General features: G+C 52.7%; 1 protein-coding gene across 1 annotated transcript in view; it reads right to left on the bottom strand.

The window, feature by feature from the left end:
- SNTA1 (syntrophin alpha 1) overlaps positions 1-13,464 on the bottom strand; it is a 69,603-nt gene that overhangs the window by 15,774 nt on the left and 40,365 nt on the right. The window lies entirely within an intron of this gene.

Genomic DNA, 13,464 nt, shown 5'->3' with positions numbered 1-13,464 from the left:
TCATTCTTTCCTTCGCCGACCTCCCTCCGCCCCCCGACCCCCCCAAAGAAACAAACTGTTTTCTTTGGCTTAGGGAAGAATCCCGAGCCCTGGGCTTGGCCTCATCTGACCATGAGAGCAGGACAGCATGTGGTTCACCTACCCAAGAAAGCCGCGAATGTCCTTTCAGAGGGATTACACGCGTCCAGGGACTAGCTCGTGAACCTGGAACTGCTTCGGAGCAGGCAGCCCTAGAGGCCCAGGATGGGTTTCACCGGGGAGGGAAAGTTATCATTCCTTTGAGGCTTTTTCAAATTGCCTTATTTCCTCCTTAAAGAACCAGCAGCATAGAATCATAGAAGATTAGGGCTGGAAGAGACCTCAGGAGGTCATCTAGTCCAACCCCCTACTCAAAACAGGACCAACCCCAACTAAATCATCCCAGCGAGGGCTTTGTCAAGCCAGGCCTTAAAAATGGTCCATGTGTAAGGCTCTGGAGCTGCATATCCAAGGAAATCTGCCCATCCTTGTATCTCCAATGGGTAATGTTGGTGACTGGTTGTGGGCATTGCCTAATGCTGCTCAGATCAGGTCGCGGTGTCCCGGGGCAGAAGACCCAGCAGCCAGTGCACACTAGTTCTCTCACTTCGGCCAGCATCAGTGTCACGGCCACCATGGGAGAAAATCACAAACCATTCAGCACAGGGGCATGTTTCTTTAGTGTCTCTTGCTACTCCAAAGCCCAGGGGAGTCAGCTCCCACCCTTGCTGCAGTGTGTTTCTCTGCACAGGTAGAGTATGCAGAGGAGGTGAGTTAGCTACTGAACTTGTTCACAAACTTTTCCCCGGTAGGATTCACTTTTAAACAGCCCTAGGGCAGTCTGCTCCAGGAAGTTCAGCTGGCACAAGCAGGCGTCAGCTGGGTTTATTTTCCCCATTTGAATTCCTCTCCTTGCCCCAGTCTCCCAGTCTCTCCTAGGCCACCTGCTGCTCCCACACAAGAAGCATGTCAAAGCCGTGACAGTCGAGTGGCCAGACCTTAGCCAAAAGGGGCTCACCTGTCTCTCACCGGCAGCCCATGTAAGTAGCTGTCACGGAGTCCCTGCGCGATGCTCTGGAACTGCTCCCCATGAAGCCAGTCAGGACTCTGGGGCAGTCTCCTTTCTGTGAGCAGCCTGTCTTCAGGACACAAAGCTCACACAGCTTCCACCTTCCTGGGCCTGACCTCAGAGCATTCAGCATCCTCTGCCCCTCCGTGTGCTTCCCACAGCGAGTCCGCTCAGGCGGGGCTCCTGGGGAAGCCAGAGGGTCCTGCACCCCAACTTCACAGTCAGACGTGACTCTCAGCCAGCCAGTAAAACAGAGGTTTATTAGACGACAGGAACATGGTCTAAAACAGAGCTTGTAGGTGCAGAGAACGGGACCCCTCAGCTGGGTCCATTTTGGGGGGCAGTGAGCCAGACAACCACGTCTGCCCTTCACTCCATGTCCCAGCCAGCCCCAAACTGAAACTCCCTCCAGCCCCTCCTCCTCTGGGCTTTGTTCCTTTCCCGGGCCAGGAGGTCACCTGATTCCTTTGTTCTCCAACCCTTTAGCTCTCACCTTGCAGGGGGGAAGGGCCCAGGCCATCAGTTGCCAGGATACAGGGTGTCGGCCATCCTCTGTGTCCAGACTCCTGCACACACCTGCCCTCTAGGGCTCTGCAATGATTATACACCCTTACCCCACCACCTAGGTACTTAAGAACTGCATAGGGGAAACTGAGGCACCCCCACAATATTCGGAGGAAACATTAATAACAGTCCCACTTCGTCACAGTAGCGCCTTTGTGTGTTAGCCAGGGTGTACTTGTGTCTGGGTACGGTGTGCATGCAGCATGCCGGTTTGACACCCGTGTGCGCGTCTCAGCACTCTGCATGTGCCATGTGCACGCGTTCCCAACTGCTGTCCGTGCGGCAGCATGCCGTGATGGGCTTCTGCAGCCTTGGGGGTGGGGGAAGAAACACAATGCAAACCAAGCGGAAACTATTTCAAACCAAGATGCAGCCCTGCTTTGCCAGGAGACTGGACTCGCAAACTTTCCCTCACTGCCTCTGTGATCCGAGGAGCCACTGAGCGGGTTCAAAGCTAGGCTGAGAAAGAGAACGCTGAGGAAGTGGGGCCAGCGTCTGGCACGCCGGTAACTCAGTTATTGCTGACACTCATTCCCAATATGTCTGATTAATGTTCTCGCCTACGCAGGCTGTTCTCAGACCACCAGCCAACAGGCAGTTCAAAGGCACTGGGACGCCAGCCAGGATTGTTCCAAGTACGGCCTAGCAGAGCCTCTCAAACCCTCCGATTGACTGGCCTGGCTGAGACGCAGGAAGAAGAACGGCTTGTGGATGCAAAGCAGTACATCTGTATTCGCTTTCACTGGGAAAGGATGTTGAGCCGGGAGGGTAAGAAATTGGGCAGGGGGGTTGTACATTCAGCAATTGGAATAGATCAGCGAAACGCTGCCCTGTAAGGGGGGCTATTTCAAAAAGCTAAGGGATTTCCACAGGCTGGCACATTATAATCATGTCAAAAGAAGTCACTGTGGTTAATAGCGTCGAACACCTCTTTCCCCCCCGCCCCAAGCCAGGTGGAATGCCGAGCCGCTCATTGGGCATGTGTGGCAAGTGGTTACAGCGGTGAACTAGGACTCCGCATACTTGAGCTATGGTATCCTTCCTGCCACTGACTTGCTGCGTCACCTTGGACAAGTCACTTCACCTCTTGATGTCTCTGCTTCCTCATCCCCAAAACGGGGAGAATAATACTGTGAGACTTCATTCAGTCATATTTGCAATGGGCTTGGAGAATATAGACTGGAAGGCGCTACAGAAGTGCAAAGAATGACTTTTATGCAAACTCAAGGACAATAGCAGGATACTGGGCTAAATGGACCTTTGGTCTGACCAAGTATGGCCGTTCTTATGTTCTCACAACTCCCTTAACATCACTATCCCTGTCTGCTCCCTGCTTCATGTGAGGAACAAACACTACCCACAAATTCTCGATGCTCCCTCTGTGTCCTGAAGCTCCTGTACCCTTCACCCCCAGATATCAGCTCCTCCAGGCACTGCCTTCCTGCAGAGCTGAGACCAGACTCCTCCAAAGTCCTTCCTTGGTGCCTGAAACTCTGTCTTCAATCCCAGCAATAGAGATCTGAGGGCGAACACAGAGCTAACCATGAACTCTAGGGATTTATCTACTCTATGGAGCTAGTCCAGATATAAATACTGTGCATGCCCCTGTCACACTTTCAGGGTAACTGCACCTGTATCCTCCCCCTCACCCCAGGTGCCCACTCCAGGAGGGCCCAGTCAGGTCTCAGGTCTCCAGCCGTCACCTGTCTCTGGGCAGGGACCCTTGTCCAACTCCCTCTGACCAGGAGGTTTGAAGACTGCACAGAAGGCCTGTCTGTTTGCAGGCTGAGAAAGAAGGTTCTGAGTCTGTTTGAATCCAGCCTTTTTTCCAGTCCAGCAAATGGACAGGACCTTCTGTCCAAGCGGGTCCCCAACCTTGCAGAAGGGCTGGACAGCCTTGGCCTAGGAGGGCTCCATTACACTGATGCATATGGGATCTTTTACTGCTCTGTATGTGTTTTCTCTGTGAGGCTTTTACCTTATGGATAAAGGTGCTTGCTCATAAAGAGCTGGGTGGTCCCTTGTAACTGCGAGCAATACACTCTGCCCGGAGAGAAAGCAAATGCAGGGGCTGGCCTCGAGGCAGACTGCCTTGCTGGGGATATCACAGTGGAAGGCAGGGAGCGGGGCAGCCTTAAATCCTTGGTCAGGAGTGCAGGAGGCAGCTCTCCACCCAAGAGAGGTGACAGCTGGGAGCCAGAAACCTCAAGTGGGTGCACTCAAGGAATCACGGTGGGGAAATTCAGGTGCAGTTACCCTGAACTGGGACAGCCCCTGGTAGAGGAGCAGCAAGGGCACACTGCCTATCCTGGCATAAGCTCCAGGATACTGCCAGTGTGGGCCAGTAAATCACTGCCTTCATGGGTCAGTTGTTGGCAGGGTTGGACGGGCCACTGAGAGGACGACCAGATGGCGAGAGCTCATTAATTAGCTGGGAACAATGGAGTTCTGAAAGAGCGATAGTCTAGGGGAGACACTCTGCTCTCACACCAGTTGGCGTGACTCCCTGGCCTCCTGTGGAGTTACTTCAGATTTGCTCCAGTCTGACGGAGAGAGGAATCAGACCCGTCGCCTGTCAGACTTTACACGCTACACTGAGCTGCTTGCAGCACCTGCCTAGGATGGATCATTAACTAGACTATAACCAGCAGCCTGGGAAAGAGAGGGAGAAGAAACTCCCCAAGAATGACTAGCTGATAAGCAGAGATATCATCGCTGAAAAAGGCTGCAGACGACACAAAAATTGGGGGAAAGGTAACTAGAGACGAGGACAGGAGATCGCTTGGTAAACTGGGTGTGAGCAAAAACTGTGCATTTTAACAGGTTAAATGTAAGCTCAGCTCTAGATACAATTCAGCTGTGGCCTCACTGGAGGGCTTTCTTTGCTTGATAGGAAGCATGGCCCAGGAGAAGCACCAAAGCAGTGGGGCTCAGGAGACCTAGGTTCTTACTATTCAAGGATAAAAGAATCGAGTTGAGTCATGAATTTACAACCCAGAGGGTGGAGGTGGTTGTATTTTTTATTTATTTTTTGCTAGAGATATGGTTGGCCCGTGAATCTGGATGCTGGAGAGATTTCAATGGTAAACCGCTGGAGCGCCATGTGTCACACCGGATCTGGGTTCATTCACCCAAATAATAATGGAGTGTTTGAAATGATGGGGATTAGGTGGCTGATTCAGGCTCTCCTGAGGTTCACCCAGACACGGCCTTTGGAGTTACATGGCTTCTCTAATTCCACCGGAAACTCCCCCTCCAATGTGTTTTCAATGGGGAGTAGCAGAGCTGCCATCTCGCTGATGGGAAGGAGAGGAATGGGGCTGGAAACAGCTTAATTGCAAAGAGCTGCTGTTGGCACGTACTGCTGAGACATGCCCACTGGAAGCCATGTTCCCAGCCTCTCTCCTCTCATGCTCACTGATGATTTGATTTAGTCCTTGTCTAAGGGCTTAGACAGCTGTAGCGCTTCAGTGTAGACACTACCTACGCTGAGAGGAGGGGTTCTTCTGTCCGCATAGCTAATCCGCCTCCCCAAGAATTCTTCGGTCGACCTAGCGCTGTCTACACAGGGGTTAGGTTGGCCCAACTACATCACTCAGAGGCGTGAATTTTTCACACCCCCGAGCAAGGTACCTGAGTCGACCTAACTTTTTACTCTAGACCAAGCCATACTCAGCTCTGGCGCAGTGCAGGTGGTACATACAGAGGAATGCTGAGACCTCAGCCCTCACTTCAGAGGACACCCCTTCTCCTCTTTATTTTCCAAATGAATTCAATGCTGGTCAAAGGTGCCAGCCTATTTAATTCCTTGGAGTGGTGGGTAGAGCCTGCTGAAGGGACGTAAGGCCCTGCTCCCTCGGACGAGGGAGGAGGCCCAGAGCTCAGGACCTAAATAAGCACAGGAGACAAAAAATGATCAAACAGGGATCAGAGTGCAGATAGGCACAGTGTAACACCGACAGACTCCAGTTGTCAGTGGGCAGAATTGAACCTGGGACCTTTGGAGCTAAATGCATGAGCCTCTACTGCATGAGTTAAAAGCCACCTGGCCATTAGCTCAGGCTGTAGAGCAGACTCATTAATCTCGCTCTAACTGGTCTCGGTGCCAAAACACCACACCCAGAAGGTGTGGGACAAAACACCACACCCAGAAGGTGTGTGGGTTACAACAGCGCACCGAGAATGCAGTGATGTGGCTGCACCTGGCGTTTGAGCCATAAAGCTGGACCCAGAAGTGTTCTCCAGCAGTCCCGATGGGCTGAGCCAGTGGCATCGTACGCCAGTGACTCTCACCCTGCTGTGGTCCATGGGCCGCAAAATGGCAGAAAAATTCATCCTGTGCCCCACTATATCCCACAATCCTTGGGCCACCAAGACTGTGGGATTTGGGTCCTGGGAAGTTTCGGGGTGCTGCATGGGGATGCTGCTGCATCAGGGGATTCTGCTGGAGGCACGTTGCTACTTCCAGAGGCTCCAACGCTGGTTCCACAGCCCCCGGGAGGCTGTCTCCCCTGCCCCACAGCCAAGCATAGTTTGGACAGGGAGCTGAGAAGCTGCTCAGCGATGGGGTGGGAGGGAGCAGAGCGAGAGGGGCAGCCATGGCGGGAGCTGCTCCCACTGGGCCCAACGCACCCCAGGATTTTGCTGTTCTCAGTCAGTGGGCTGCCCCTTTGCAACCCCGACACCTGCGACTTTACACTGAAAATTGAAATGGACCCGGCCTCCCCTGGGAGGCCATTGGGTTTGGTTTTTAAGGAAATCCACAGGGAGGCTGTTGGTCTTTTTATGTTTTTCTTGGTTTTAAAAAAACAAGAGAAGCTGAAGCAAATCCTACCAATCAATTCACCCCTCCCCCCAAACGAAACCACTCCAAGACACACCCAGGCAGGCCCTACCCCCAGCACAGGCACAGGGCTTGGGCAGCCGGGTGGCTAACGTCTTTGGGGAGCTCAGCTCTGCACCCAAGGCTCACAGGAGTGGGAGGAATCCCAGGCTGGGGGCATTTTTCCTGCTCATTTTCCCTAATTTCCCCTGTCTTGATTTCTGGCCAGGCACCGCCCCCGAGCAGGGGCTTCTGAGGGCTCCCACCCAGCAGCTTACAGACCCCTTCAAATTGCCGCTGAAAATAAAACCCAAGTTTGCTTAAAAATTGTAAACCACAAGCAATAAAAAGTTTGCCCACACACCAGACAGCTCCTGCCAAAGCCTGGTGTCCTGGCATCAGCATCACCACGCTGGCATGAACTTGGCGCCTCCGGCATAGCTGATGGAGAGGGGCCAGAATTAGCTGCCCGGAAGCCGTGCTCAACACTGGTGCTGGACAAAATTGTTCATCGGAAACATTTTTTCAACGAAAAATGCAGATTCGGGTTGGCCGGAACATTTTGTGATGAATTCATGTTGCTTGCAGCAAACTGATTTGGTCAAAACACAACAAAGAAAAAAAATTCAGAAATGTGGAAACCAATTGTTTGGTTTGTAGCCTTTTGACAAGATCGAAACCAACCACGCTGATTTTTCAGGCTAGAGTCACAAGGAGATTTAGGCACCACTCTCAAAACCATGGAGGAGAAGGCGAAGATGCCAATAGCCGTGTGGCTAGGCCACTCCCTGAAGATATGGGAGAGGCAGATTTGAATCCCTGCTCAGGATTTTTAAGGGTCTAACTCAAGATTTTTTAATTATTGGGGTCATCTCTATTGTGTCTTTGACTTGGCCTGTTCTCCAGCCCCCCCACCTCAAGGCTGTGCCTAAATCTCCCCTCACAACACCTTTAAGGCTTTGTCTACATGGGGAAATAGACTGGCACAAATATTCTGGAATAGCTGTCTGTGTGCACACTCCGTTCTGGAATTAAAGTGACTTTATTCCAGAATAATTACTCCACTCACAAACTCACGTTTGTGCTGGACTCGAGCGTGCACATTCCGGAATAGCTAAATTACACCAGAATAATTATTCCGGAAGAGCTATGCTGGTCAATTTCCCCTGTGTAGACATGCTCTAGGATCCAGCCCTTCTGCTCAGTCTCCACAGCTGAAACTCTCATCTGGGCACTTATCATCTCACCTCTTCACCAGCCAGCCATCCAGGAACATGTACGGCCCTTTTCACCACACTAGTCCAGCTCTCCCAGACTACTGCAAGCTCTGCTCTGGTTTTATTACTATTCATTTATAGGGATCTCAGCTTAGATCAGAGCCACATTTTGCTGGGCACTACACAGACACCTGGCCCTGGGGCTCATATACTGACTTTGCTCCCCTCAAACCCATTCAGAAAGCTGCTGCTCAGGAGCATTCTCTTCCTGTCCATCGCTATGACAACATTTCCTCTCTGCTCCCCTCCACTGGCTCCCCCCTTCCTCGACTGCACCATGCACAAACTATTAGTCATTGCCTTTCAGCACCCCCACGGCCTAGCCCAGTCACACTAATCCGTGGTACCTACCGGCCCTGTCTCTGCTCTGCCGACGAGGCCAGCCATCCAGCACTGCGCTTCTGTCCCATTCCCCGCCTCACGCCCCTTTGCACTTCCGCCCATACTGCCCCCCATGCGCAGACAGGGCTGCCCATAACAACCCACTTGGGGGAGACATTGTCCTGAAAATCCCTCCCTACTGCTCACTTCCGCTCTGCTGCATACAACTCCTGGGCAGCTCTGGGCAGCGGGACGGGCCAGCACTGCCTGCACCAGGCTGCTCAGGATCGATCACTGGTTACTTCATCCTCTTCCGCTCCCTATAAGTTTGTTTCGTTTCCCTGTTGTCTCTCGTCACATGCATCGATTAGAAACTCTGTGGGGCAAGCGCTTTTAATTCTATCTGTGAGCACCGCGCCTAGCACAATGGGGCCTGGATCACCAATCCTAGTCGCTAGATCCCACTGTCACAGCAGCACAGCCGGCCCAGAAAAGTCCCAATGGGTCACCTTGGGTTACTGCTCTCTGGGAGAATCTCTGGCTTAAGAGCAAGAGAGGCCATGGAGGGCACGCTGCCCTTTTCTCATTTAAACCAGGGCAAGCTGCTCCCTGTGTGATGCTGACGTTCCCCGCGAGGCGTGCATGCCAGGCAGGCACGGCACCTTTGGGAACGACACGTCCAGCCGACTCCTCCCACACACAGCCAGAGACAGGGACAAGCTATAAATGGATAGGATCCCAACGAAGCTGGTGGATCAAGTTACACAAACCTAGCGTAAAGTCCCAGTGCCTCAGGGGGAGGAGGCGACCAGGGTGGGATCCTCATGTTCTGTGCCTCCCACTATAAATAGTAGGCTCCCTTGCTCAGACATTTGAGCTGTTCTCCGATTTCTCCCTGAGTCATTAATCTCGGCAGAGAATACCTGCCAACAATTACAGTGCCTGGGAACTAATAGGGTTTCAAAAAGATAGTACAGATTCTGAAACGCAGGCTGGATTTCTGAGCCTGCTCCCAAGAACGGCTTGGCTTTGGAGGAGATCTAGGGCTTCATTCTGCCTTACGCTGCCGTAAATCAGGAGTTACTCCACTGAGGCCAACAGCGGCACTTTGGTGTGAGTCTAGAATCAGGCTCCCAGACAAGAAAACAAAGGGCAAGACGCAGTTACTGGGATATGATTTTCATAACTGTGAGCTGCCGTTTCATGGGCAAATATGCCAGCACCACTGTCTACATCCATTGGCACATGCAAATACTACCGCTGAATGTGCCAACAGCCATTTGTGCAGCTATTTGAGCAGGCAGGTGTAGTAAGTACATGTGCAAATTAGGTGAACTATGAAGGGCACAGAGAGCAGCCCTGAGGGTGGCACGGACTGGACAGATGGTCACACAGACAAGAGAGTCATTTTGGAAATAGGCCCCTTCTGTGTTTCCCGTTTTAGCCCAAGATCGGGAAGCATCCTGTGAGTGGCTGAAGGATAGTTTTGAGGTTTACCATTAACCAGCTCATCATTGTCCTCTGCTTCATGGTATCCCTATCCTCAGGAGAACTGAGGACTCACTATTTTCAAGTTTCAGAGTAACAGCCGTGTTAGTCTGTATTCGCAAGAAGAAAAGGAGTACTTGTGGCACCTTAGAGACTAACCAATTTATTTGAGCATGAGCTTTCGTGAGCATCCGATGAAGTGAGCTGTAGCTCACGAAAGCTCATGCTCAAATAAATTGGTTAGTCTCTAAGGTGCCACAAGTACTCCTTTTCTTTTTACTATTTTCAAGAGCTCTTTATGGTTTCCATTATTGGTACTTGCAAAAAGCGCTCTCTTAAATCCACAATAAAGTTGAGGGTGACAAACAGGACTGTAAAACTGGGACCCCACCGCAGCTGGCTCATGTGCATTTTCATGTCCGATCTGCTGCGTCTGGCTTTATGGACACAAACATGTTAGCTCTGCAGAGCTAGAGGTGAGGGACCTGGCGTCTGTTCTGGGTCACAGAGGTCTGGCAGACTCTGTTGGGCCAAGGCGGGGGGTTCCAGCAGTGCTGGGCTAGGGAGCTGAGTTTAAAATATTAGCTGAACCTGTCAGAAGAAACGTCTGAGGAACATTCAAAGCCTCAGTGCTACTGGCTGCTGCAGGACACCTGCTTACACACGAATTCCACCAAGTTGCTCCTTACTATTTTATCAGCATGTGCCAACGTCTGCTGCACCTTTCAACAGCTCATTGTAAAGCAGGTTAGAAAACGCACGAGCAACAGATCTCTAATAAACGATTCCCTAACCAGCACATAGAGAGCGTCTCTTCAGCGGGAACGGCAATTGCTGATGTTGTTAGGTCAATGCATGGGCCTCTCGAATGCAAGCTGTTAATGACTGAAAGCATCTTATAAAGTGCCATGTAGTTTAATAAATAATAAACTATTTCTAAGTGGAAGCCTCATCGACGTTAGCCATCAACATCCAATAGTGAGGGATACGGACCAAGGGTCACAGTGAAAACTGCATTCCTTTCCCAGTGCAGAGACGCTGTAAGGAGACAGCGGGATGGCACCCCTAGAACACCGGGTACGTGTGCCAGACCCAATTCTGCAGTGCCCCCGCTCAGTCAGGCACAGCAAGGGATGCTGAGCAAACCAGGAGGAAGGGGAGAGACCCTCCCTGCTCCCAGTGAGAGAGTGAGAGCCAAGCTGCGGGAGGGGGAGGGGTTCAAGGACAAAGCTGAAGAATGGGTCTGTGCAGTGCGATTACTTTCACTTTCCCCGCCTATTGTCTTGGGAACAGTCCCCCACCCCACCCCTGATATGCTGCCCGAATTTGGCTGCATGCACACCCCTTGCTCAACCCCCATCCCTCCCTCAGAGTGCTCAGGAGAGCACTGAAAGCCAGGACATTGGACCCTAGGCCAGAGCAGGAGCGGACCCCAGATGAGGGCCCCTGGCAGCAGGATCTCAGCATGATGGGGCAGCACAAAGCACTCATGTCCTCCCCTCTGCCAGGGGGCTCCCAGCTGCTGGGCCAATGGGCAGGGGTGGCTGAGGAGGGGGCATGACCAGGTTACCACTGCAGCTTCCATTTACTGGGCTCCTAGAGAGCACCAGGGAATGTTCACACTGCTCCCTTCTCGGGGAAACCCCAGGAGGGGGTCGTGATGGACACATGACCTGCCCTGGTGGGGTGCATCACCCCTGGGTGCAATCACTGATCCCCTTGGCACCAATGTAGTCAGGGAAAAGCTGATTTCTTAAGCATTTCTTGGTAAGTTTTATCTGAGCTAGCACGCTGAGGGCTCCCAGCCCTAGCCTGGCTCCCGCGTCACCATGACCCCTCTGCAGAGACGTGTGTTACAGTGAAATCTGTCTGATGGTTTTGGGAGAGGCGGAATCACATGTGGCAGGGGCAGACCGAGTCACTTAGTGTCGCTTTCCCTTTGATATCCCAGTTTTCCCTCGGGCGGAGATTTCTGCTCTGGGGAACTGGCCTTCCTGTTTGCCCTGGACATGTGGCGGCCAAGCGAGATCTGCTGCTGGGAGTTTGTCGTTTACGCAGCCTAGTTCAAAGGAAACAACAGAAGACACGTGGTGTTGTCGTGAACTCACCCAGCAAAACTGGCCTCCTGCTCTGAAAACCCCCACACTTGGCTTGGGACTCTTTGTGGGGGGGGGCTATGTATCTGCAAAACAATCCCCCCGAGAAACCGCCAGGAGCGTGTCCTGGGATGCTGCAGTTTGGACACGAAGCCGGGCACGCTGCGGCTGCTCTGGCGTGCGCTCCCGGAGGCATTTCTGGCTGCCTCGGTCCTGAGATCTCCGGAGCCGGCAGCTGCATCTCCTATCGTGCGTTATAGCCCTCACCGCAGCCTCAGCAACTTGCCCACGGGCATATAGTGGCAGCGAAGCAGTGCTGAAACCAGAACCAAGCTCTCCTGGCTCCTAGCCCTGTGCCTCCCTCACCGCCCTCCCTCCTGGGGGTACTGGGTACTGTATCAAAGCGACGCTCAGAGGGCAACCCCTAACCTCCATTCTGCTGGAGGCAGCTCGCCCCGTCCACGCAGCAGGGGGCTCTACGATTTGACGGAGAGCCTTCTGCAGGCACAATCCCGGCAGCAGGGACCCCTCAGATCACGCAAGCACAGGGCTTCTCATGAACGCTCAGCAGCAGGCTGAGAACGCAGTGGCCAAAATGGGTTTCCCGGCCTTCGGCGTCTCCGTAGCAACGAGGGCTGCGTGGAAATCATTGCCCATTAGACTGTTATTTGTTAGCAAGCACCCCGGGTCGATGCGTCTCACTGGGACGCACGCTAAGCTGAAGTGACGTGAAGAGCCTCTCTCCACACTGAACAGGTTTGCGCAACATTGTGCGATGCCAGAAATGCCACTCCTACACTGTGGGAATGTAGCCACTTGGCACGCTGCCACTCCTGGGAACCAGGGGCTGGGGCTGTCTCTCGCTCGCCCTCTCTGTTACAAGACAGCTTACCCCGACCTGATTCCTGCCCCACTTTCCCTTTGGTGGAAATACAAACTTCTGGAAGTGTGCTGCGTTCTAAAGAATCGGAATTAAGTCAATGACTGGGTCAGTTGTAGTCCTCTCTCATAAAACACGCACCAAGCGCAAAGATTTGCTTCTCTCACCCCAAGCAAAGTCTGGGGCACAGTTCCCGAGCGCCGTTATATAACAGGATTGTCCCTTCCAAGCTACAAGCCAAAAGGGCCGTTAGAATACAGGTGCCTCTGATGCTGTTGGAACATGCACTGGCCCCAGACTTATACTGCAGAGGGGCCCTAGCTCCCTGTCATGCCCCAGGCTGCCTTAAGTCCGAAAAGTGTTATGGAAAACCATAGTCTCCTCCGGCCAACAATCTCCCTCGTTCTCAGGCTCAGAGCTGGCCGATCTGTGTGGAGCGTGGGGACAGATGTGGTTGCACCTCTCCGCTCTCAGCTGTTTCTCTTCGCTAAATCTGTTCTGTCAGATCCCAGGCGGGCTTTGGGCTAAGGGCTAATCCGTCTCCCCAGAGCCTTTGCACACGTGGGCTCTGCGGTGGCTGGAGGGGGGGAGCCGAATACCCCTCCGCAGGCTGTGCAGCGCCAGCCAGACCACTCTGCAGTTGCTACTAACCAGCTAAACTCAACTGTTTTTAAGTAGAATTAAAAAATGACTGGACTGGGGTTGGCCCAATATAACCGGATTTCAGTAAAGGGTTTGATACAGTGTCTCATGAAATGATCATTGAAAAACTGATACACACTGGCCTGCCTCAGGAACCTGACACATGGGCCACAGACAGTGCACAGAACACCATCCCCAGGGGTTTAGTGGTGGGACCCAGGGACCAGCACTAGGTCTAGATTTATTTAGCGGCTTCATCAATGAGATGATGTGAAATGAATGGCAGT

This window comes from Caretta caretta, chromosome 13 (assembly GCF_965140235.1).
Source record: "Caretta caretta isolate rCarCar2 chromosome 13, rCarCar1.hap1, whole genome shotgun sequence".
Classification (NCBI taxonomy): domain Eukaryota; kingdom Metazoa; phylum Chordata; order Testudines; family Cheloniidae; genus Caretta; species Caretta caretta.
This window is presented reverse-complemented; position numbering and strand designations above follow the sequence as displayed.